At 44.1% G+C, this 4,370-nt stretch overlaps 1 pseudogene; it reads right to left on the reverse strand.

Moving 5' to 3' along the window:
* Positions 1-3,666: 3,666 nt before the first annotated feature.
* Positions 3,667-4,071, reverse strand: LOC101651829 (annotated as a pseudogene).
* Positions 4,072-4,370: the final 299 nt, after the last annotated feature.

Here is a 4,370-nt window from a genome sequence, read left to right on the forward strand (position 1 = left end):
TGAAAGAGACAGTAAGACCTTGTCTTACTCTTGCCCTTCACCTTCCTATAGGCTTGGATTCCGTATCTGTCTCCAGGGACAGACCCAAGTGGGCCACCAATCCTGGGAGCAGTGCCCTGCCATGTTTCTACTGACCTTGGATCAACAGGGTTCTGCACCCTCCAGCCTGTGAGCTTCCTGCTTCTCATGTCACCTGTTTTATCAGCCTGCAGCTACGGGAGTCTGAAGAGGGCTCCGGTTGGCCTCAGACCTATGGACTTAAGTTGGATCAGGCTGGGAAGCCGTATCGATATAAAGTTCTTTTTTTATACATACGTGTCACTGGTTTTGTTTTTCTAGACAACCCTGCCTAACACGCATCTATACCTCATTATATTGTTTTGCTTTATTGTTCTTCACAGCTACTCTATGCTTTTTTTTAACAAATTGAAAGTTTGTTGTAACCTTGCCTTCAGCAAATTTATAGTTGCTGTTTTTCCAACAGCTCATTTGTCTCTGTGTCTCATTTTGGTAATTATCAAAATATTTAAAACTTTTTCTTGTTACTGCACACTAATATGGGCTATAGCATAAACATAACTATTATTTATACTTGGAAATTTTTAAAAGTATGACTCACTTTATTGTGATAAAGTGATACTTGACTTAACAGCAGTGGTTAAGATAAGGTTGTCTGCTCTTCAACAAGTGGTGCTGGAAAAAAATGGATACCTACCTGCAGAAAAATGAAGCAAGACCCTTACCTCACTCCATGCACAATAAACTCAAGGTAGATCACAGACCTTAAGGTAAAACCCAAAACTATTAGGGCCATCAATGAGGGAATTGGGATCAACCTGAGAACTCTGGCGCAGGCTATCAGAAATAGGGAAGGACACAAATACAGAGGCGGCACAAATTGACAAGTGGAATATACTGAAGATAAAACACCTGTGTACATTGAAATAATTCACCAAGAGAGTAATAAGAGAGCCTATGGACTGGGAAAACATCTTTAGCAATGACACACCAGACAAAGGCCTTATTACTAAAATCTACAATACTCTGCTAGCTGCCAAAAAGAAAAAACTAATTGCCCACTGAGGAGGTGGGCAAAGAACCTGAACAGAAGTTTCACAAGGGCAGAAATCTGAATGGCCAACAAACATATGAGGAAATGTTCACCATCATTAGGCAAATTAAAACAACAATGAGATACCACCTAACACCCTCAAACATAGCCCAATTCAAAAAATCAGAAAGCAACAAGTGTTGGAGGGGCTGTGGGGAGACAGGAACTCTCATCCACTGCTGGTGGACCTGTAAGTATGTACAGCCACTATGAAAATTGATTTGGCAATATCTAAAACAGATGGAAATTGAGCTACCATACGACCCAGCAATCCCCTACTGGGCATACACCCAGAAGAGGCAAGAAACAAACCACGGCCAGACATCTGTGTTCCAATGTTCATCTCGGCACAGTTCACAATTGCAAGGAGTTGGAAACAACCCAAATGTCCATCAACAGATTAATGGATTTAAAAATGGTGGTACATACATATTATGGAGTACTACATATCCCTAAAAAGCAGTGATGAATGCATGAAGCGCATCACTGCATGAGAAGAACTGGAGGAAATTATGCTAAGTGAAGTAAGCCAAGCACAAAGGACAAGTACAACATGAGACTGCTGAGGTAAGCTTAGAAATGCAAAAGGGGCATAGGGAAAACGCTACTGTATACAAACATTCCTGGGGTAAGGTCTAGGTAGTATGGCAGGGGCCAGACCAAATCCAGGGACACATATGGTAGCCAACTAAAAAGAAGGGAACCAACTGAGAGGTTTGAGGGGCTGGCCCCAATCCCAACTCTGTGTGGACAGCTCCCCTTCCCCCAGAGGAATTCACTTCAGAGGGCAGTACTGAAGCTACAGCTCAGGGAGAAGGACGCGTCTGATCAGAGAAAACAAGAGCAAATGAAGGGAGAGGAAGAGAGAGTGGAACACATCCTGGCCCACCAAGCCCTAAGGACAATATTCCCATTCAGAGCAGCCACAGCACAGAGAGGACTATAGGGTCAGTCCCACTATGAGACACAACGTCCCTCACTGACCCATAGCGCTATGGGGAATAACACTGAAGACAGTGCAGGAATTGCACCCGATCTGACCCCATCATTCTGAGGCTAAACACTTAGGGTGTGCAACAGAACAGCAAGGGGAACAGAGAAACGAAGTCCCCAGGGAGTACCAAAAATAGATGTTGGGACCAAGGCGTGGCACCTAAAGGTCAACAAACAGGCCATGAACTATTTACAGGCTTGTCCCTTTTTAATCGTTTTGTTGTTGTTGTTTTGTTTTCTTTTGTCGCTTTGTTTTGCTCTGTCTTGTTTCTGTGCATACTATATCTCTGCAGGTCTATCTAGATAAGATCAGCGGGATAAACAATCTGGAGGAGAAAACAACTGGACCAACGGTTCCAGGGGGACATGGGAGACGGGGAGCTGGGGGAAAGGAAGCAGTGTTAACAAACCTAGGGACAAGGAAACAAGTAGTCACCCAAAATCGGTGACGAGGAGGGTGTCAGAGGCCTGGTAGGGCTTGATCAAGGACAATGTAACCGAGAGGAATTACTGAAACCCAAATGAAGGCTGAACATGATAGTGGAACAAGAGGAAAGTAAAAGGAAATAGAGGAAAGAACTAGGAAGCAAAGGGCATTTATAGAGGTCTAAATACAGGCATGTACATATTAAATATATATATGATGATGGGGAAATAGATCTATGTGCATATATTTATAGATTTAGTATTAAGGTAGCAGATGAACATTGGGCCTCCACTCAAGTACTCCCTCAATGCAAGAACACTTTGTTCTATTAAACTGGCATTCCACGATGCTCACCTTCCCAACACGACTGAAGACAAAGCGGGTGCATAAGCAAATGTAGTGAAGAAAGCTGATGGTGCCCAGCTATCAAAAGATAAAGCATCTGGGATCTTAAAGGCTTGAAGATAAAGAAGCAGCCATCTAGCTGAGAAATAACAAAGCCCACATGGAAGAAGCACACCAACCTGTGTGATCATGAAGTGTCGATGTGATCCGGTATCAGGCATCAAAGAACAAAAAATCGTAGGCAACTGGACATCCCTTTACAGAAGGATCATAGAGAGGAGACAAGCCAGTCAGGGTGCAGTGTAGCAATGATGAAACATACAACTTTCCTCTAGTTCTTAGATGCTTCCTCCCTCTCTTCCCCCACCGCTATCATGATCCCAATTCTACCTTACAAATCTGGCTAAACCAGAGGATATACACATGTACACTGGTACAGATCCGAGCTGGAAACACAGGGAGTCCAGGACAGATAAACCCCTCAGGACCAATAATGAGGAGCCATATCAGGAGGTTAAGAGGAAGGTGGGGGAGAAGGGGGGAACTGATCACAATGATCTACATATAACCCCCTCCCTAGGGGATGGACAACAGAAAAGTGGGTGAAGGGAGACATTTGGACAGTGTAAGACATGAAAAATAATAATAATTTATAAATTATGAAGGGTTCATGAGGGAGGGAGGGTGGGGGGAAATGAGGAGCTGATACCAAGGGCTCAAGTAGAAAGCAAAATTTTTTTCATTTATGGTTTTATTTAACACAAATAAAACTTGCAAATGGGCCATCTACTTATTCTTCTTCGCTGCAGAACCTGGCATTGGGATTGGTGGCTCTGATGGCAAGCTGGGCTGCTCTTTCTACAATGGTTTTGCGATTCTTGGAGGAAACGTTGTGAGCAATCTCTGCACACTAAGACTTGTTGCACATCAGCAGCACTTCCAGTTCCTTTACATTGTGGACCGGGAACTTACGGAAGCCACTAGGCAACATGTGCTTGGTTTTCTTGTTACTCCCATAACCAATATTGGGCATCAAGATCTGGCCCTTGAATCTCCTCCGCACCCTGTTGTCAATGCCTCTGGGCTTGCGCCAGTTGTACTTAACCTTGACATAGTGGTCAGATTGGTGCTGGATGAACTTCTTGGTCCTCTTTTTGACAATTTTAGGCTTCACCAAGGGTCTGAGGGCAGCCATGATGCCTTCAAAAAAGAGGCAGACCTGGGTCAAGAGAGTCCTGGAAGGAGGCCTCCCTGCCCAGGACCTGAACACTGTCGCAGAGTCTCTTCCAAGCACCAGCTACTGAGAAAACGGGGAATGGAATGGATCTGATGGGCTTGTTTCCCTGTTGTCTCCAAAGCTGGCAGAATACGAGCTATTTTCCAGATACGATCCTGGGAGGTCGAAAGCAAATGTTTTGAGAATGATGATGGCAACAAATGTACAAATGTGCTTGACACAATAGATGGACGTATGGATTGTGATAAGGGTTGTAC

Source organism: Echinops telfairi, unplaced genomic scaffold (genome assembly GCF_000313985.2).
Source record: "Echinops telfairi isolate 266 unplaced genomic scaffold, ASM31398v2 ScPeMD7_1;HRSCAF=3_0, whole genome shotgun sequence".
In the NCBI taxonomy this organism is placed as follows: domain Eukaryota; kingdom Metazoa; phylum Chordata; class Mammalia; order Afrosoricida; family Tenrecidae; genus Echinops; species Echinops telfairi.